General features: G+C 36.9%; 1 protein-coding gene across 9 annotated transcripts in view; it reads left to right on the plus strand.

Moving 5' to 3' along the window:
- NRG3 (neuregulin 3) overlaps nucleotides 1–22,536 on the plus strand; it is a 1,166,188-nt gene that overhangs the window by 838,463 nt on the left and 305,189 nt on the right. The window lies entirely within an intron of this gene.

The raw sequence follows: 22,536 nt of genomic DNA on the forward strand, positions 1-22,536 counted from the left end.
CATAGAACAAAAAACATGCTGTGTTAAAGAGAAAGTCACGCTACAGGTTGTGATATATTTCATGAGGTAAAAGTGAATAAATACTAAGCAAATTGTGCCGTGGATTTCCATAGTTCCTCTGTCCACATGCTGGCCATAACAATTGAATTGTCTTTGTGAAAACAGGTCAGATGGAGACAATCGTCTAAAAATGTGGATGAAAAAATTATTTGAAAGCAGTCTCTGAAAACAAATTGTTTTCAAGTTGTATCTATAATTTCAGAGTCAAGAGGAACTGATTTTGGAATTGAGGGCAAAAATAACATCCACAGAATTTTATACTTTCCTAGGATATAGTACTTTCCACTGAACTAGTGATACAAGTACACATGAAATCATTCATTTTAGGAATACCAAACCACCCCTCCAGTGTACACACTGTGTGATTGAAAAACAAGACTTGAGAAAATGAGGAGTTACAGTGAGTGTGATGAGGCAGATGTAGTGAGAACTGGAAGGAAGCAGATAGGATCCCAGAACCTTAGGGATCTTGAGAGTTCCAGCATAGCATGAGGCATTCAAAGTATCCTGAAGCAGCAAATTCCAGCCAGCACAGATGTTTTACTTATTCATCTCTGACTCAAACACTGATAGAATGCATGACTCTTTTGATGATCCCTTTAGTGATCAAGGTGTATTAAGCTAGGTATCTTTTGCCGGACTGAATCTTCTGGGTAAATAATGAGAGACATAAACTTTGTATCAGATGTAGGCATATGTGGTAAACATATTTTGAATGTAGTCAAATTCTTGGATTATAATAACCAACATAGTATTAAGAACAATGGTATACGTATAATAATGATGTGTTCAGGTTCCACTCCATTTCTACTGCCAAGACTTGTTGATTTTTCTTGTAATTTTACTTTCTTTTCTCTGCTTATTTCTTTATAGGCATCTGAGTGAGTAGAAAGACAGTATATACAGAAATTTAACATGTCAGGGAGCCTAGAAAATTTCTAGTTAAGTGTTTTCTAAGCTGTATTTTATAATAAATTAGTTGCACAAAATATGTTTAAAGGGGGATTTCATGGTTATGTAAGCTAGGAAAAATACGGCATTTCATATTTCTTCTTAAAAATTCACAGTATATATTGACAGAGTAAAGACCCTGAGACATTTTGTAATTAACGATAGCTGCTTCATTTTGTTTGACTCAGTTTTTCCCCCCAAATTTATACTAATTGACCCTAACTTACATGCTGTTAATACTAATAGAAATCAAGAAACTAGTATTCTCTAATTACTCTTAGGGGAAAGAAAAAGTTGATTGTAACCTTTATTTGCTGGAGAAACAGCATGGTAGAACTGATGACACACATTGGTAAACATGTGTTTTGGGTCCTATAAGTCTTGTTAATGAAGTACCACGTGACCCTTTTATGGGTCAGATTTTACTTCTTCACTCTAGAGGGTTTTTATCATTCATTTCATATCAAGAGATTTGCTCTAGTATGTTGCTTATGAAATTTGTCAGTTCCCTGGCTGAGGCAGTTGGCCCAGCTACCTAAGCAAGGAAGTTCTCTCTGAACAATGCCTAGTTGTTCTGGTGAAAAATACAGTTATCACACTGAGTCCTCATATGGGAACTAAAACTGTGAAAGACTTTTTTTTTTTTTTTTTTGACTCTGAACGTCAGATTTCTGTTTAGGCTTCCAACAGCCTATTAATCAATGCACAGTGACTATTCACTTACCACCATCGATGAAGGAAGCATATATATCTTAATACCAAACAAGTTGTCTTTTAAAAATTGTTTTAAATCTATGATTTATATGTCACATGCCACTAACTGAACCCCAGAACTATTTTTAATTGAAGAATAATTGCTTTACAAAATTGTGTTGCCTTCTGCCACGCAACAATGTGAATCAGCTGTAAGTAGACATAAATCCCCTCTCTCTTTAATCCCCTTCCCCCACAGCCTACCCCTCTCGGTTATCACAGAGCACCAGGCTGAGCTCCCTGTGTTATTCAGCAACTTCCCACTATATACACATGGTAGTGTATGTATGTCAGTGCTATTCTCTCCGTTGTCCCACTTTCTCCTTCCCCACTGTGTCCACAAGTTGTTCTCTACATCTGCATCTCTATTCCTGTTCTGCAATTAGGTTCATCAGTACCATTTTTTCTAGATTCTATATGTATGTGTTAATATACAATATTTGCTTTTTTCTTTCTGACTTACTTCACTCTCTGTGACAGGCTCTAGGTTCATCTGCCTCAGTTCAACTGACTCAAATTTACTGATACAAAATCCAGAGAATCTTTTTCCCACCTTTGCATAATTGAGTTATCCAATTGAATGTGGTATTGCAAAAAGAAAAAAAAACCTGTGAAATGTCAACTTTTATTCTTTGATCCTTCTTTTCACATACTGTTGCTGAGAATATGCTTGAAAGTTGTCAGGTTAGCTTTTCCTTTTACATTGCTTTCGTATCACCCCCAATATTCCCTGCACACATGCACACACACACCAACACACCATTCAGGCATTGACCCGATCACCAATATAAAAGTGATGAAGGATGAGTGCAAAGGCAAAGTCTGCAGCATGCTGCTCAAGACTTCTGCCCGACTTGATAAATTAATGCTTTTGAGGGACAGTTGATGGTTATGCTAAGTATAAACCTATAAATCCAGACTTCATCACATCCCATTATCTTGCCCACAAGGATATCATATGTTCTGCTAAAATCCAAGAAACACTCTATGTCATTCTTCTAGTTTGATAGTCTAACAAAGCTAGAAAAGGAGAAAGGTGTATGGTATGGCTAGTCCCATTGATCCAAGCCATGAGAGAACTTTGTAAAAATTCTAGTTTTATATTACTACATTTCTCCTTGTACATTATTTGGTACAAGTCTGTCTTCATCTCTTCAAAATAAGAATCAATGATCCCCTCCAGTCTATTGGCAGCTCTCTCATCTTCCAAGGTTTTGCAAATGTTACTTAACAATTATTCTTAGTGGTACTTAGAGCTTAACTTGTCCATGTGTAAAGGATAATTCATCCAGATGTTTTAAAAATATTGATATTTTAGGCTTGACTCAACTCATAATTCAAGTAAATAGTTTCTCAAGTTTTTCCTTATAAACTAATATGCTCATAATATTCTATCAAGGATACATCTATCTTGCCCCTATCCCATCCAAATCAGTGAATGATTGAATAACACAAAAATAAGAATAAATTTATAATAGTGCTCACAAATTAGCATGGATGGCCATCCTTGGATTGAAAATCCTGAAAATCAAATGCATATTGAACTAGTTTGGTGGAGAAACAAGAGTGAAAAAACTATAATTCATATTAAGTAGAAAACCTTAGTAAAGGGAAAGGCAGGTTCTGTGGTGTTTGAATTTCATGATCAATAATACATGATAAACCCTTTGGGACAGTGCTTCTGACACCTCTGTGAGCATCTGCCTTGGCTAGAGAACTTGTTCAAATGCGGAGTCTGATTAGACGGTCTGGAGCGATGGCCAGGAGTCTGCATGTCATTCCAGACAGTGCTGAGTCTGCTGTTTCTCGGGCCTCGTTTTGAGTAGCAGGGGTCTTGATCAGAGGCTCTTTGGAGTACCCAGCCGTCTGTTTTAGCAAGTCCTCCAGAGGATGCTGATAGAGGCGCAAATGTGAGACCTGCTATTAGTTAAGCGACCGGATGCCTTTAGTTCAGCTGGACTGTTGTTCTCCCTTTCCCATTACTTCCATTTCCTCCTCTATTCCAAGCTGCAAGCTCTCTAAGTGTGTTCTCCAGAGATTAAAATCTTAACTAACTCTGCTCTCAAAAAGAATGAATCAGTTTGCTGAGGATGGCTTGCAGTGTTGATTTTAGGTAGAGCAAAGCAAACTCAAAAATGGAAACAGTGTCAGACTTTATTTTCTTGGGCTCCAAAATCCCTGCAGATGGTGACTGCAGCCATGAAATTAAAAGATGTTTTGCTTCTTGGAAGGACATCTATGATGAACCTAGACAACATATTAAAAAGCAGAGACATCACTTTGCAGACAAAGGTCCATATATCAAATATATTGTTTTCCTAGTAGTCATGTATGAATGTGAGAGTAGGGCCATAAATAAGGCTGAGTGCTTAAGAACTGATGCTTTTGAACTGTGGTACTGGAGAAGACTCTTAAGAGTCTCATAGAGAGCAAGGAGATCAAAGCAGTCAGTCCTAAAGGAAGTCAACCCTGAATATTCATTGGAAGAACTGATGCTGGAGCTGAAGCTCCAGTACTTTGGCCACCTGTTGCAAAGAGCTGATTCATTGGAAAAGACCTGGAAAGATTGAGGGCAAGAAGATAAGGGGGTAACAGAGGATGAGATGGTTGGATGGCATCATCAACTCAATGGACATGAGTTTGAGCAAACTCTGGGAGATCGTGAAGGACAGGGAAGTCTGGCGTGCTGCAGTCCATGGGGTTGCAAAGAGTCAGACACAACTGAGTGACTGAACAACAACAGCAACAAAGCAAACTCTCAGATAACTTTTATCTCTACTGTCTATGTGAAGGGAGAAAGAAAGGAAAATCTATTCAAGTGACCCACCCAAAGTTGAAGAATTTCTTGCTTTAGCATATGCATGACAGTGTGAAATCCCACTCATCTTTCCTAGAGTTAGCCTCCCAGTTGACACTCAAACCACCACTTATATGGAGCTTGTGTCTAGTTTTGCTCTGAAAGTTTTTAGGGACCAGCCAGGGACAACCCCAGAAGCCAACCATATGGTAAAAAATTTGAATGTTACTATTCAAGCTAAAAGCTATTAAGTTAAATGTTTACCCTCCTACCTTGTTAATGATCTGGAAGGTCAGGTTCATATTTAGAATTTGAGATCTTTCAGAATTATACATGTGAATGTGGAGTCACAGGACATCTTGTACCTGGCCCCCAAGCCCACCACTTTGACCCTGGGCAACGGCCCACTCCCTGTATATATTTTTTTTCTGTCTGCACCTGTTGATCTCAACATCTTGCATGTAGGAATATCTTAGGGATTTGAGACAATCTCTGTAGCTATGATGCCTAATCAGAGTACAAAGTTAAATGCTGCCAGTGACTGATAGAGGCAACAGAAAGCTTGCCTCCCCAAAATGAAACATGAAAATCTTATAGGACATGTAAAATTTGATAAACTTATGATTGTCTAGTGAGCATTTGGAGATTTGAAATCATTTTATGTTTCCATTCTTGATTATACCTCCAGAATAGAGTAATTTTTTATAAATATCAATCATTCTGGTTTTAGAGATCATTGTGTTAAAAAAATAGATAGACAAAGCTAAATCCTCTTGAATATTTTCTTCCTTCACTGTGTAAATCACTTTCCTTCACTGTGAATCTTTATCCTGGACAACACTTTATTTACATTTTTGCCCCAATGCAGGGCTGGTGCTCAGCTGATAGGCGCCACACAAAGTTAGCTTTCTTTATATTTTTCCATACAACAGCATGCTTTATAAATCTAAAAATTTATATATGATATGTGTATATACAGTTCATTTAATCCTGAATATGTTATTCTGAACACTCAATCTAAAGGAAGTATAACTTTGAAATGCTAAAAAATACAGCCTATTTTAGAAATCATAAACTGAATGGCACCCATCACAGTTCCATCATATAATTATTTGCATATTAACTACAGGACTTCCTAGGTGGCGCTAGCACTAAAGAATCCGCCAGCCAGTGCCAACACAGGAGATATGGGTTTGATCCCTAGCTCAGGAAGATACCATGGAGTGGGAAATGGCACCCTACTCCAGTGTTTTTGCCTGGGAAATTCCATGGGCAGAGGAATCCAGTGGACAGCAGTCCATGGGGCCACAAAGAGTTGGACAGCACTGAGCAACTGTGGACATGCACATACACACACAGTGACTGCAGGTTGTTGTTGTTGTTATAATTGGAAAACAGAAACAATTGAGAACTTTTTGAAAATTACCCTTTTTATCTCATTCTTTCTCAAAATAGTCATGATGATCAATTTAGGATTTCATATTCTATGAATTTTTTTCTTAATGCAATCACTGATTGGCTTTGAGATTTTTCTCCTAATCCTTGATATTCTTGTTTTACTATAATCTAGCTCAGATTGTTTTATTTTAGAAATTATATATTTTGATATTTTTAGTATGTTGTTTGATTAGAGAACAGTTACCTTTTTTTCAGTCTTGAAAATCTCTCAGCTATTATTTTTTCAAATATTTCTTTTCTGTAATTTTCTCCACTTTTTTTTTTTCTGGGTTTACTGTTGAACATATGCTCCAGCCTCTCCATCTGTCCTACATATTTTGAACAATTTATCCCTTTGTCCCTCTGGGCTTTTTTCTGGCTGAGTTTCCCAGGACCATCTCTCAATTCACTAACTTGTGTTTTAATTATATCCAGTTATGTTTGCCCTTTCTAACTTACATTCAAATACTGTTATATTTTCCCAATGATTTCTAATTAATCCTCTTTCATAAGACATAAGTTTTGGGGGTTTCTTTGGGGGGTGCTTTTGGTTTATGCTTATTTTTTAATTTGAGTTAATATTTTCTCTCATTGAGTATTTTAAACATCTAGCCAAACATTTGTAGTTTCCAAAAATTATTTTTTTTCTGGAATTAATTTTATTGACTTTTATAGGATTCAATTTTTATATGTTTTTAGTATTTTCTTTGATTCTCCTTCAGATGAGAGAATTTTATATAGCTTTTTCCTTTTTTTTCTCTCTCTCTTCCTGCCTTCATTCCCTCCTCCCCCTGCTTATTTCCTTAATTCTACCCATCTCTGTCATGCTGTTGTCAATTACCTCTGATTGACCCTGGATTCAGAATGTCCAGAACTGGATTAGTAAGGTTGTGATATTGGGGCTAAGTATATTCAGTCCCCAAACCAGCATAAGTCTATAATCAGCTCATGAGTTCCATATCCATGTACTTTATTCTCCCTAGGGCTTTTGATTCCTTAGAACAATATTGTCCACTAACAGGTAACCACTAGCTACTTGTGGCTATTTAATTTCCAACCAGCTATAGAAAATGGTATTTAAAATGCAGTTTCCCAATAACACTGGCCATTGCGTCTAATGGATGCCTTAATGGGCAGCTCTTCCCATCATCCAGACAGACAGTTCTATAATATGGTGCTACTCTAGGGTTATCATCTCAGGCTTTTTTTCTTCCTCAGCAGCAGTTTTTTAAGCTGCTTTTCCTTGGAGTGGTATTATCCATACATCATGGTCCCCAAGTATCAAGCTAAGAGCCTGAAACTTTCCCTCTGTTCTGTGAAGTCACTTTTAGCCCTTTTTCCTGGAGGAGGTGAAGTCTAGACTTATAGAACCTGCACTTGGATCCTGAGCCTGGCAAGTCCATGGTTGCAGAACCATTCATGCTTTGAATGTCTCTTCCTTTTCTGATATTCAGATTAGAAGCTGCTTTTAGATTTTTATTTTTTTATTGTAACCACTGTGTATAATTACTTTAAGCAGAGGAATTTCTGAAACAAGAACTCTATGTATCTTGACCTAAAAAGAGCTCATTCACTTTTACAGTAGGCTTCTGTTCCATTATAATTTGGAGCAATCTATCTTTATTTATACATATCCATCTGATGGCCATTTTGACTGCTTCTAATTCTCACAATTAAAATAAATGCTTCCATTAACATCCTTGCATATTATCTTCTGCACAAGTATGAGAATTCCTTTGTGGGCTTATAACAAGCAAAAACATGGAACCTCTGGGTCGTAGGAAGAATGAACACTTAATTTTATTTTATACTGTTCTGCAAAAGTGTTGCACCAGTTTAGACGCTATTCCCCATAATCCACCAATGATTTAGAATTAAAGAGAAAGGATGTTGGAGACATTCAAGGATACAGCACCCCTGACTATAAGTGTTTCTCTCAAATGAGAAAACTTCCATAAAGAAATCAAACTGTTCTCACAGTGCATTGAGCGTGAAAATTGCTAAGCATATCCAAAATAATTCTAGTGCATAGAATTTATGGAGTCCATACTGGGGGCCTGGTGTGTGTGTGTGTGTGTGTATGTGTGTGTGTGTGCGTGCGCGTGCCGTGCATGCACGCTTGCCTTCTTCTCAGTTGTGTCTGCCTATTTGCAACCCCATGGACTGTAGCCCACCAGGATCCTCTGTCTGTGAGATTTTCCAGGCAAGAATACTGGAGTGTGTTGCCATTTCCTACTCTTGGGGATCTTCCTGACCCAGTGATCAACCCACATCTTTGAGTCTCCTGCACTGGCAAGCGGATTCTTTACCACTGTACCCCTTGTTTTTCATGAAGCATCATTGAAGGACTAGGGACCAATATGGGGTTCCCTGTGAAATTAAAAAAAAAACATTAATTGTATTTTAAGACTGGCTAGTGTTAATTCTGATACTTTACACCAGACCCACTCAAGTGGTGTGGCTACACTAAGGTTTGTCATGGTTTAGATTTGTTTAGTATTCTGTCTCTTGATTCTTACCTCTGAAAAACAGTAGGCATTTCAACTTGCGCTTATTTTTTTTTCCCCTGAAAATGGAAATGGAAGGCTCCTCTGACAAAGTGAACTTTCCTTCCCACACTAAGATGCCCGCTGTGAGCAGCTGCACAACCAACTCCATTCAGGGACAAAAAAAAGCATATTGTGGAGGTTACCATGCCTTATGTTTCTTTATTAATTATTTTTCTTTGCATTTATGTTTATTTTTCCTAAGTGCCAAAAATATTTTTTCTTCTAATTTACATCAATGCTTTGTCTCATGTAAAACATGCCTTATACTTTTCAGTTTAACTAGGATCACCTTTGATTATCCCTGGATATGGAATGTATCATGCTATAATTAAAAGATTAAGGTTTCACACAAGGTCAGAAAATAACCCAGTATAAACAGAAGTGATGTCATTTGTCTAATAGGAAGAACATCATACTGTATCTAAGAAGGGTTTTTTAAATTATCAATGTATACAGTTATTATTTACTAGCTCTTAAGTACATTTATTTATTTATTTTTAATATTTGTTTATTTGGCTGTACCATGTCTTAGTTATGATGTGTGGGATCTAGTTCCCTGATCAGGGATAGAACCCGAGCTCCCTGTATTGGGCGCACAGAGTCTTAGCCACTGTATCATCAGGGAAGTCCCTAGCTCTTAAGTGTATTTAAATGATTCCTTTTCCTGCCATTCAAATCAATGGCTCACTCTCATGACATTGAGACAAGTCCACATTTCTTGTCATTAACACTATGAATTATATTCTCTAGTATTTCCAACTGTATTCTTAAATGTCAAAATGAATAATAAGGTGTAGCCCTTTTACTTTCAGTGCTTACCTTTGATTTTCTGAATAATAACTAGAATGGAGAAATTCACTCTGTAATTCCCTGCAGCAGCCTTACCACTATTTAGCTTCTCAATAATGAAACTACAATTTTTATAAGGGTGAGAAAAGAGGACAGATTTAGAAGTTTAAAGACCTGAGTGTGAATCTTGACTTCTTCCAGTGGCATCCTTACAAGTTGTTATTCGATGTCTGCTTGTGAGTTCTAGTAACAGAAAGTACATTACCTCCCAAAATGGTGTACTGCGTCTTTGCTGCTTCTAACTGTCATTTCCATATTTGTATATGAACATTTGAGCCTCAGTTTTCTCAACAGGTAGGTGGGAATTAAGAAGGAAGTAAGGACAGAGGCTTAACACTAATATGTATTAAATGCCTATTTTGTTGTGATTGACATTCCAAATATCCAGTTAATATTAGTCTTACTATATTTAAAGAATTGTGTCAAATCTTTGATATAAAGGAGATTCAATGTCACTGGGAAGTTAATATGTAAACAAACAAAAAAGTGAACTTGAGGTTGTTTTGGTATAATCTGTACGTGTGTGCTAAGTCACTTCCGTTGTGTCCGATTATTTGCAACTCTATGGACTGTAGCCTACCAGGCTCCTCTGTCCATAGGATTCTCCAGGCAAGAATGTTGGAGTGGTTTGCCATGCCCTCCTCAGGCGATCTTCCCAACCCAGGAGTTGAATTTATGCGTCTTATGCTTTCTGCATTGGCAGGTAGTTTTTGCAACTTGTGCCACCTGAGAAGTCCCCAAGGTATATGTGCTATTCAGTAGAGAAATAATACAAGAACCTGATTAATTGGCAGAATAATGATATAGGGACAACTGCAGGAAAAACTCAAGGTGAATAGAGAATATTTTAGATAATTAGCATAAAAGTAAATGTGTGAATGGAATTAAGCATGTATATATTCTAAGAAGAAGCATTATCATCTCAGAATTGTATAGCACCGAGAAAAAGTGATACATATAATTTTTTTAAAAAAGAGCAAAAGAGCTAGTGGGAATCAGCTTGTCTCTGGTTTCCACTGTGGATGGGGAACCATGACAACCCAGTTTGGTGTTCAGCCAGGACCATTGTAATCACTACAAGCTGGCTTCCTTGCTTCCAGCCTCAGCAACATCCCACCCAACTGTCAAACCACTATGGAAAAAAATGCTAAATACACATATATCATAGCATATAGACTTATGTTTTCACATGAAAGTAGTTGTTTGCACCCAAACCCAAGTATGTGCATGCCTGCACGCACGCGCACACACACACACACACACACACGTCTCCATATACCTTGGAATAAGACAGATGGAAACCTCAGAGAGAAAGAGAATCACTTATAGCCTTCTTCACAAAAGCACTGATTTTGAGACTCAAAATACACCCATTTCTAGGTGATTGGTCACCTCCTAGTATAGACATAGAGGTATAAATGTGTTTTGCTGATGATAACTAAAATTGAAGTCAGCTTCAGTGACACCTGATAAAATTAACTTTTCTTTTCCAAATGAAATGGAAGATACTTAATTTCATGAAAGGCACTTACAATTATTGAGGAAAGCTATTAAAAATAAATCATAGGTTCTGGATATTCCAGCAGTATATAGAAAGCAAATTAGTATGGAAGCTGATTACTACTGATTGCAAAGGTGTTTATATTTAATTTAAAGGATTCATAGAGAACAACTAGTGGACTCGTCATTAAAATAAATTATTCTGTAACAGGAAATTTAAAAAGTGTTTTTACTAGAATGTAAATGCTCAAATTATGAAATTTTAAGGCAAATATCTTTAAAAACATGCGTATTGAGGAAAATGATTTCTATTTAATCAGTCAAAATAAATTTTTGATCTGAAATCACATATTTTAAAATTACAACTTTTTTGTTTCTGTTTTGCTAATTCTGTTATTGGTTAATGTGGGCTAAATTCAAGAACAAATCCTAATCAAAATAAAGGGGAAAATATACTTTTTTTTTTTTGGATACTTTAAGAATATAGAAATGTTAGTAAGTTTTGCATCTAGAAATTGTTTGGTCTCTTTGATGCTTCATCCTAAACTATGAGCTTTGTCTTTGGTAAATAATTTCTCATATAGAACAAGGATGATGATTGTTAAACATTGGTATACTATAAAAGCAAATGTTTTGACATCAGCTGCTTCTTCAGTGTACACATCCAATTTCATTGGTTTGTAGAAAAATATTGAATTATGCATAAGAGAAAAGTCTTAGATAGTCTCCAAACAGAGCATATTTTGAGTAATTTGAGTATGCAGGAACACTGAATTCTTCAACCAAGTGGTCCTTAGGCCTCTGAAGTAACATTCCAGTTTTGTAAGGATTTGTTTAATAGTCTTTCCTTATTGTGAGTCAACATCTTAGTCCTTTCCACTCCAACTCACTGGTAGGTTATTCTCTGCATCAAGGCCTTCCAGAACAAGTGTCCTAAGCTAGTCATCATCTATGTGATGACAGCATCATACTTTCCTCCCCTCAAAGAAGTCTGTCTCCAGTTGTGCTGTTTATCAACATGTTCTTCTAAATAATTTCTTTTCAATGTACCTATTAAAGGCTGCTATCTGCAAGTAAACCTATTGTAGGTGTGGCTTCTTTTTTCTTTTTCTTTTCCCAGAAGCAGAGCAGTCTTCTTGATTCTGCTTATTTCTCTTTTACAGTATAATCTCTACTTCCTGTTCATAGCAAAAGTTACTATTGACACTAAGGGTCCTAATACATGAGTTGACAGCTGTAGGTTCAGGAAAAGTAATTTATAAGCTGTCCAGTGTTCAGCATTGAAGAGTCACTGGCAAAATGCCCTGGACACAAATCACAATTTCAAACCTTACTAGATTGTGACTTGATGAAATTACTTAATCATTCCAAACCTCTATTTTTCACCTTTAAAAGCCCCAAAGAAAGCAATGCTGACATGGCAATACTGGGTGGAATATATAGGTAATTAAGCAAAGTGTCTAGTGTAGAATCGGAAAAACTGTAGGTACTTGATAAATATGACTTCTCCCTTTTCTACTTCAAATAATGTAGATTACTTCCAGGAGTCCCAGTCACTTCTTATTTACTTCTAACAAATGATGTTTTTAAAGTGCTAATTATAAAATGGACTAATTATGGTGTAGTCTTGGGAAATTTTACAGTAGGTCATTAAAGTAGTAATTGTGATGCAACTATTTTTTAGATAGAGGTCTGATAATAAATCCCCCAGAAACCTTTATATAATGTAGCTTTTTTTATTTGAAGTCAAGGAACAGAATGAGAAAACTAGAGCTTTTCATCTTCAAAAGAGTTTATGAGCTTTAAGTAAATTAGTAGGCACGGCTCTCTCTTGTGCAACAGGACAGGGTGATTAGCCCTATTGACAAAGCAGGAAATGAGTGCCCAGAGGGATAGATTATTCTCCCCAAGGTGCTGTGAACAGAGTGAGAATGTGAGGATTTGTGCCCGTGAATGTGCAGTCAAGTGCCCATGAGTTGGTGTGTTACAGGTGGGTGTATATTGGAAGGAGTTGGGAAGGTTCCTAATGAAAACTGACACAAAGGCTTAATAGTATAGTTTTTACAAGCTTAGTAAGATTTCTATTGTCTAGATTAATCAGGGATAAGGATCTCCTGCTGCTGGTGTTAAATTGCATGGGTGTTGATGTTATATAGATATGGATGTGTAGATATATACCTAATTCTGTGCTATATAGAGTTATTGTTTTTAGTCACTAAGTCATATATGACTCTTTCATGACTCCATGGATTGTAGCCTGCCAGGCTTCTCTATCTATGGAATTTTCCAGGCAAGAATACTGGAGTGGTTTTCCATTCCCTTCTCCAGGGAATCTTTCCGATCCAGGGATACAACCTCTGTCTCCTGCTTTGATAGGTGGATTCCTTACCACTGAGCCTTAAGCCACCAGGGAAACCTTGCTATGTAGAGAACATACCCCGTTTGTAACCAAAAGTCATCCCATCAGTTACCTGTTCACTTTACATCCATACTCGGCCCTTCTTTAGTTCTGTTCTCTACCTCAGAACCACCTTTCTTAGGCTCTCTTGACCAATGGCTTCTGAGTGGAGTTGGCCAATAGGAAGCTCTAAATCGGAAAGCAGAACTCTATTTCCTAGTTTTCCCCCTCTCTCTCTGCTTTCTGTTTTTTTGTTTCTTGGTTCATTTAGGGTTCCAATCCTGCTAGACTTACTGGATCTGTCCATTTCCTGGACTCAGGCTTTGTCCCTTCAGTCTTGGGGTGAGAGTGATTTCATGTCGTTGTCAATCCTATGTGTCTCAGTTGTCCTTCCTTTAGCTTCTTACCCTTTTTTCACTTGTTCAATCAGTTGTCTATTAAATTTCCTGGTTTCAAGTATTTCAAGAGGTTTCTGTTTTTAGATATGCCAACTTTTTCTTTTTCAATATATTTAATTTTGAATGAGCATATGAACTGAGAGATTAGATTGTTAATGATATATTATTGAGTCTAAAGTCATTAAATATCACTGCATTTTTCTTTTAGGCTTTTTCAAATCAATTAAATTATGCCATGATATAACTGTGGGCAAATCACTGAACTCTTAGTTTCACTTTTATCTTTATCTGTACAGTAAGTATAAATTGATAGGTCCTCTCTTCCTCAATTAATGAAAGGAAGCACTTTAAGTATATACATAATGCAATCTGAACAGTCACAATACAGGGTAGAGAAATCAATGTGACCTAGTATTGGTTTAACTTGTGAAATTCATGCTCTAACACATGCTTTCCATGTGTCCTTGGGCATAGACATTAATTTCTCTAGAACTTTGGTCTCCTTATCAAAGAAAATATTCATCTTCTTTTTTATCAGTTCCATGAAGATTACTTTGTCTAACCTTTATAAATCTCTTAACACTGTTCTTTCAGTGAAGGAGGTCTTCAAGGAGCCTAGATTGCTCATCGCTTATACTACAAGATGTAGAAGTGTTTTCTGAGAGCACTTTCTCCTTGGTTTACTCCTAGGTTTACTGTATGTGTTGTGCTGTTCTCAGTCGTGTCCAACTATGTGCAAACCATGGACTGTAGCCCACCAGGCTCCTCTGTCCACGGGATTCCCCAAGCAGGAATACTGGCATAGGTTGCCATTTCCTTTTCCAAGGGATCTTCCTGACTCAGGAATTGAACCCATGTCTCCTCTATTGGCAGGCAGATTCTTTATCACTGAGCCACCAGGGAAGCCCCTTAAAACAGGAATATCAAATATATCACTCATAACTTGATTAACTGAATCTCTTTCTCTGCCTCTCCTTTTTTAGAAAATAATCATCATATTTTATTGATTTCAGGGCACTGCTCACCTACTGAGTTTCTATGTTAACTTACCAAACACTCCTGTGAAATTACATTCCTTTGAATTCTGTATTGAATTTGCTGATTATGGATAATTACTTAATTTTGGTTAACTTACCTGTACCAGATTGCATTTTCTTTTGTTTTAATTAAAGGTCAAGAATCTTTTCATGTCACTGTTAAAAAGAGTTTTCCATCATATTCCTTCTCTAGCTTACCCAGACTCACCCATGTTATTGTGTTATTTTCCCAGTTTCCATATGACATTCAGGTTTAGAACAATACACTATCTGATCTTGTGCAAGCTAGGGACAGAGGGGTCACCACCTTGTTTTGACCTTGCTTGGTTACTAGAACTCTAGCCAGTTGAACTGTAATGATTGATCTCCAACAAAACCTATAGTTTTACTGAGGTGACTGAAAAGTTGGGTATCAGAGATAGCATATAGATTTAGGAATGTCATTGTTTTTCAATGGGAAATCTGAAATGGCAGAAAGAGCACTGGATTTACAAAAATAGAATCTTTATATTCTAATCCTTATTCTATGAGTTATGATCTCTGATAGCTTAGGCAAGTCTCTTGTCTTTCTTTTAAATATTGTCCTCTGCAAAATGAGGTGGTTTGTTTCAATGCTGTTTATGTTTTATCTAACTCCATAGTTCTGCAGTATCAGAAAACATTTAGATTTGGTTCAAATCTCTACTTACATCTAGCTGAATTTTAATTATATGTGTGTGTGTGTGTGTGTGTGTGTGTGTGTGTGTGTGTTTCTTACTAAGACTATATTTTTAGAGCAGTTTCAGGTTTACAGAAAAATGAACATAAAGATGCACATACAGATATTTCCCATATACTATCTGCCCCACACATGCATTGTTTCCCCTTTAACAATATCCCCACCAGAGTGTTAGATTTGTTACACCTGATGAACCTTCATTGAGGCATCATAATTTTACAGAGCCCAAAATTGACATTAAGGTTCACTTGGTGTTGCGTATTCTATGGTTTTGGATAAATGTATAATGACATATGTCCATTATTATGGTATCACGCACAGTATTTTCACTGCCCTAAAAATTCTCTGTACTCTGCCTATTAATTTCTTAACCCTCACCCAATCCCTGGAAATCACTGATTTATTACAGTCTCCAAAGTATTTGCCTTTTTAATAGTGTCATAGAGTTAGAATCATAAATATGTAGCCTTTTCAGATTGAATTTTTTCACTTAGTAATATGCACTTAAATTTCCTCATGTGTTTTCATGGCTTGATAGCTCACTTCTTTGTTGGTACTTAATAATATTTGTCTGGATGTACTATAGTTAATTTATCCATTCACCTACTGAAGGACATCTTAATTACTTCCAAGTTGTAGCAATTATGAATGAAACTGCTATAAGCATCTGTGTTCAGGTTGTTTGTGGACATACGTTTCAACTCCTTTGGGTGAATACCAAAGAACATGATGTATGAATTGTATGGTAGGAGTATGTTTAGCTTCGTAAGAAACTGCCAAGCTGTCCTCCAAAGTGGCTGTACTATTTTGCATTCCCACCAACAGTGAATGGTAGTTTGTGTTCTTCCATGTCCTCTCAGCGTTGGGTGTTGTCAGTGTTCTGGATTTTGGGTATTCTCATAGGTGTGTAGACATATCTCACTGTTTTCATTTGCATTTCCCTGATACTCTAATTTGGAGCATTATTTCATATGATTGTTTTCCCTCTATATATCTTCTTTGGTGACATATCTTTTAGGGTCTTGGCCTGTTTTTTAATTGAGTTGTTTGTTTTCTTATATAGAATATTAAGCTTCCTTTGTATATTTTGGATAGCCCTTCTTTATCAGATGTGTCTTTTTTGAGCATTTCTCTCAGTCTTGCCTTCTCATCTCTGCACATTGCCTTTCATGTTATATCTTTTTGTTTCTAAGATATACTGTAGTATTGGGGAAATTCTTATTATTGAAAATGAAATGAAGATGTGATATAAGAACTAGATCATGGAGCCAATGAAGCTAAGAACTGGTATCGTTTTTAAAATTAAATGATTTGCTATACTTCCATACTTAAATTTCTTCATCATGTAAGTATGCATGTGTACCCACACACACACACACACATACACATACATATATATAATAAACAACAACAAAAAAAGTAAGTGTGCTTATCATGAAAAGCCACCAGCCTTGGTCATGTCCTTTTGCACTAATTCCCTGCTCTCATTCCACTAATATTTGGCATTTTCCTAGTTGCTAACTTTGTATCTCTAAACAACATATTAAGCCCCTATTTCTTTCTTTATCTATTTTAGTTATATGCATTGACTTTCCATAATGATGGAGATTTAAGTCATTTACACAACCCCCCATTTCTTCCCACTCCTCTCTACCTGGTTCTGTCATTTGCAGTTCTCAAAGTTAGACTTAATGACACATTTCAGTAAGTAGAATAGTATGGTTAAGAAACTGGGCTTTTTTTGCGCAAAACTGAGGGGTTGATCTAGTCACATATCTCCCTGGTTTTCTCCTAACAGATTTTCAGACTTACAGTAACGATTATATTTGACTGAGCATCCATTTAAACTTACAAGCCTGTGCCTTTTTTTGTTGTTGTTCAAGGCAAGACCTCACTTTCATCTCAGTCTGAGTTGCATGAGGCTTTTAATATGAAATCACTTTCCATTCAGTCCAACGCTTCCTTGTTGCTGATGAATGTCATACATAATGAAAGATTATATCCATTTATCCTCAGCAGTAAATCATTTATCACACAAGGGAGAATTATTATTGTGAATTCTGATCAAAGCTGCCCACTTCCTTTAGCCAGCAGAAATGCTGCACCCTATTAGTGAATTGTACAATATCCTGGGAGAAACAGGGAAAATTATGCTATTGAATGAGGCTTTGGAAAACTCTAGGGGTTTCTAAAATGTCTTTTTTTAAAAAACCATGTTTCATGTAGAATTTTCCATGATCCAGGCATGTGAACTGTACGAGTCTCTTTTTGGCTTTCTTCACCTAATTAAATCTGAAAGCTGTGGGACTTTTTGCAGCTTGCTCTGAGATGTCTGCAAACAGATTTGTGAATGACATTGTGTGGATATTTTGCCCCCTTTCTCAGAGAGGCAATAATTATTCCCACTTCTTTTTGAAGCATGCTGTGCATGGTTTTATCAATTCATTTGCTAATGAGCTCCTTCTCTCCTTTATAATGCCAATCATAAAGATGCCTTTTAAATAAGATTTATCTCTTAGATTTATTTCCTTTTCACTCTTTCTTATCAAGCTGTGTACTGCTTTGCTTCAGGGAATCACCCACAGTATCCAGGCAAGAAACAAGGTTGGCTTGTTTGATCTCTTGTTGATATCATACTCACTCACTGTCTCCTTCGGAAAGCACTGAATTCCAGAAAGGACCTCACAGTCCTCCAGAGGAGTTTCTTCTTATGTTGTGTCTTTGATTGGAGGTATCATTGCCCTATGTTCCACATCTGTGTTCACTGCCTTTCAAATTCAACAGCATGCAAGTGACTAGGTATTAAAGTGATCCTAAGTAGAGTGAGTTGCAGAAAGGAGGAGGAAGAATGGACCATGTTTCTTCCTTTGGTCTTACTTGGGCTCCTGGCCAGGATGCTTTTACAATTTATTCATACTTTAGGCAAAGTGGTAGCTAGTGATCCCCACAATTGAGTCACAAATCTGTACCTAACATCTGTAAACCACATTGCTTCATTTGATGTTCATCACATTCTGGAAGTAGCCTTTCAATGTTTTGACCATTGAAGAACTAGCTGTTGAAACTTAATTTGCCTCCTCCAGACTCTATGAACACATTATCTTCCTTGCTTGTTGGATAAAAAGAAATATAATATGCCCAGGCTCCTTATACTTAAAACAAGGGATTGCTAAATTTATCAGAACAAATTATAATGATGGCAAAAATATTATACATTAACTTTAATCTAGGTGTTCCTGTTGATGGTTCTTTCTTCTCTGACTAATCAGAGGTTCATCTATATACAACTGCCAGGTCTAGAGAATAAATTTAGGGCACCCAGTTAAATTGAAATGTCAAATAAAAATAATCAATGCATTTTTAGTGTAAGCATATCCCAAATATTACACATGGGACACACTAATGCCAAAAAAATATGTTTATTTGAATATCAGATTTAACTGGGTGTTGTATATTTTATCTGGAAACTCTAAATGTGGGAGAATCCAAATTCTGGTCTTTGCTATGCTATAGATATAAATGATCTAGCTTAGTAACTGCCATGGACTGAATTGTGTTTTCTGAAAACTCATTACATTCAAGCATTAAATTTCAGTGTAACTGGATCTGGAGAGAGGGTTTTTAGGAGGTAATTAAGATTAAATGCAACCGTATAGGTGGGGTCCTTTTCTGATAGGATTGGTGGCCTTAGAAGAAGAGGAAGAGAGAGATTGATGAGAGAGAACTATTGATAGGTCCATCTCTCTCCACCGTGCGAGGTAGCAGAAGGCAGCCATCTGCAACCCAAGAAAAGAGCCCTCACCAGACCCAGGCCTTGCTGGTACCTTGATCTCGGATCTCTAGGCTCCAGAACTGTGAGAAAATGATTTTCCATGGTTTAAACCACCTAGTCTATGATACTTTGTTATGGCAGCCCAAACAGGCTAATAATAAGTTTAGAATGTTTTGTTCTGGCTGTTTGACATTTCTTGCTGAACTGTGAGCTGATAAAGATGATTGCCACTTCTCTTCCATTGACTAGTCTGAACATGTGAGTCAATTACTCTTTTAATTTCAAGTGAGTAGAGAAGAGACAAGTGAAGGAATCTGCTACTAGTTGAACCTTGAACATCAGAGAAAGTCTGTGATTGGCTAATCTCATTACGTTGGTGATGTCTTGAAAATGAAAGTATTAGCTGCTCAGTCTTGTCTGAATCTTGTGACCCTATATGTCACAAGCCTGTCAGGTTTCTCTGTCCATGGAATTTTCCAGGCAAGAATATTGGAGTGGGTAGCCATTCCCTTCTTCAGGGGATCTTCCTGACCCAGGGATTGAACCCAGGTCTCCCACATTACAGGCAGATTCTTTACTATCTGAGCCACCAGGCAAGCACTGGTGACATCTTACATGAAAATTTTAAGAAGGAGGGATCATAGGGAGTAGTCTGTGTGCTAGTTGTTCAGTCATGTCCAACTCTTTGTGACCCCATGGACTATAGCCCTCCAGGCTCCTCTGTCCATGGGATTCTACACGCAAGAATACTGGAGTGGGTTGCCAGTTCCTTCTCCACGGAATCCTCCCAACCCAGGGATCAAACCCAGGTCTTCCACATTGCAGGCAGATTCTTTACTATCTGAGCCACCCAGGAAGCCCCATAGGGAGTAGACGTGACAGTAAATCCTGGTCTGTTGTTGGCTGAGAAATATCAAAGGCAGTCATGGGAACTTTAAGGAAGTGGGGGAAGAAAGCATGACTCTCCTCTGAATTTAATGTTAGAACCTAAATTATTTGCCTAAATTTTCTTATTATTAAGCATATTTATAAGGATGAGGGGCAATGTAGGTCCATGCAATGTGCACAGAACACACACTAAATTGAGACTCATAGCTCCTCTTAGAGATAAGCCCCTGACACTGTGGAGAGGTCTATCACCAACCTCTGTCACATCTCTCAGTGGCAGAAATAGGAGTCTTCCTGCATCCATAGGATATTCCTTTTCCACCATAGTAGGCTACCTCCCTTGAAAACTAGAATCTCACATTTGTCATGATAGATTTTGTGCATACAGGAAATTAATAGCATAACATTATGTTAATTTAAATTGATAAAGCAAAAATCCATTCATCTTCTGCTTGTCACTATTACGCATAACCCTTTGTTCTTGATAAAGGCAACTGTTACTATACTACCTCTAATGTGATATTGAAATTGGGAAGTCTTCCTGCAAGAGGGCCAATAAATTACTTCTTAATTTACCTTCTTACCCTAAAAAGAGTTTATTTTTTTTAGATGCAGTAAAGTCAAAGCTAAATTAGATAGAATGGCTTCATTTTGCCCACATGGCTGCTTTGGATAATATCGCTATGTATTTTAATCTGTGTAGTAACTTCATGCCATGCTATGTGTTTTAATTTTGTTAATGTGGTAGCAAAGGTAAGTGAGGCTCTTGACAAAAATAGGGACACAAAATTCTATAAAGGCCAAAAATTTATTCAAACTAACATGAGAACTCAAAAGTGTTCAAAAGTGAATGTGCCATATATGAGAGTAAGATGACAATGTGAACAGGTTCTGTCTCTCTGGTGCTAAAATTGACCAGTGAAGTATATGGGTGACTGCTTTACCAGGTACCTAATATTTACACATGGTTGAAAGGAAGTTGCAATTGAGAACACACATGGTTTAATAAAATTTATCAGACTTGAAATCATTTTTTTTCTTTTTTGTCTTTAGGGCTCAAGTATTAACTGAATGCAGCACAACTCCTAAGTTTGAACAGATGATTTCAAATTTACTTCTTAAATCATATCAGTCTCATGATGAAGTAATTTGCCTTCATCTACTTTATTATTTTCAATCAATTTATTTATTTTAATTGGAGGCTAATTACTTTACAACATTGTAGTGGTTTTTGCCATACATTGACATGAATCAGCCATGGGTGTACATGTGTTCCCCATCCTGAAACCTCCTCCCACCTCCCTTCTCATCCCATTCCTCAGGGTTGTCTCAGTACACTGGCTTTGAGTTCCTTGTTTCATGCATCAAACTTGGACTGGTGATCTATTTCACGTATGATAATAAGTATGATAATACGTGAAATACGCTATTCTCTCAAATCTTCCCACCCTCACCTTCTCCCACAGAGTCCAAAAGTCTGTTCTTTATATCTATGTCTCTTTTGCTGTCTTGCATATAGGGTCATTGTTACCATCTTTCTAAATTCCATATATATGTGTTAATATACTGTATTGGTGTTTTTCTTTCTGGCTTACTTCATTCTGTGTAATAGGCTCTATCCACTTTAGAATCCAAACTTGGTTAAAGGGAAATTAAAAAAAAAATCCTTATATTTTCTGAAAATTGCAGGTATAATTTCTTTTTTTTTTTCTTTTTTTTTTTTTTCATTTATTTTTATTAGTTGGAGGCTAATTACTTTACATCATTGCAGTGGTTTTTGTCATACATTGAAATGAATTAGCCATGGATTTACATGTATTCCCCATCCCGGTCCCCCCTCCCACCTCCCTCTCCACCTGATCCCTCTGGGTCTTCCCAGTGCACCAGGCCCGAGCACTTGTCTCATGCACCCAACCTGCGCTGGTGATCTGTTTCACCCTAGATAATATACATGTTTCGATGCTGTTCTCTTGAAACATCCCACCCTAGCCTTCTCCCAGAGTCCACAAGTCTGTTCTATACATCTGAGTCTCTTTTTCTGTTTTGCATATAGGGTTATCGTTACCATCTTTCTAAATTCCATATATATGTGTTAGTATACTGTAATGGTCTTTATCTTTCTGGCATACTTCGCTCTGTATAATGGGCTCCAGTTTCATCCATCTCATTAGAACTGATTCAAATGAATTCTTTTTAATGGCTGAGTAATAATCATAATTGTAAGATAAGTGACATTATAAGCAAAAACTGCCTCAGCCATGGAATTTGTGATATGTTGATAACACTTCAGAAGATCTTCATGAGTTCAAAGACAGCTGTCGCTCTGCAATTTAAAAGAATTCAAACCTAATCTCCCATTTATAGTTCAAAGGATTTTAGAAAGACAGTACCTACAGCTAGGCTATAGGTAAATTTAATTCCAATTTTGG

The sequence above is a fragment of the Odocoileus virginianus genome, chromosome 7 (assembly GCF_023699985.2).
Source record: "Odocoileus virginianus isolate 20LAN1187 ecotype Illinois chromosome 7, Ovbor_1.2, whole genome shotgun sequence".
Classification (NCBI taxonomy): Eukaryota; Metazoa; Chordata; class Mammalia; order Artiodactyla; family Cervidae; genus Odocoileus; species Odocoileus virginianus.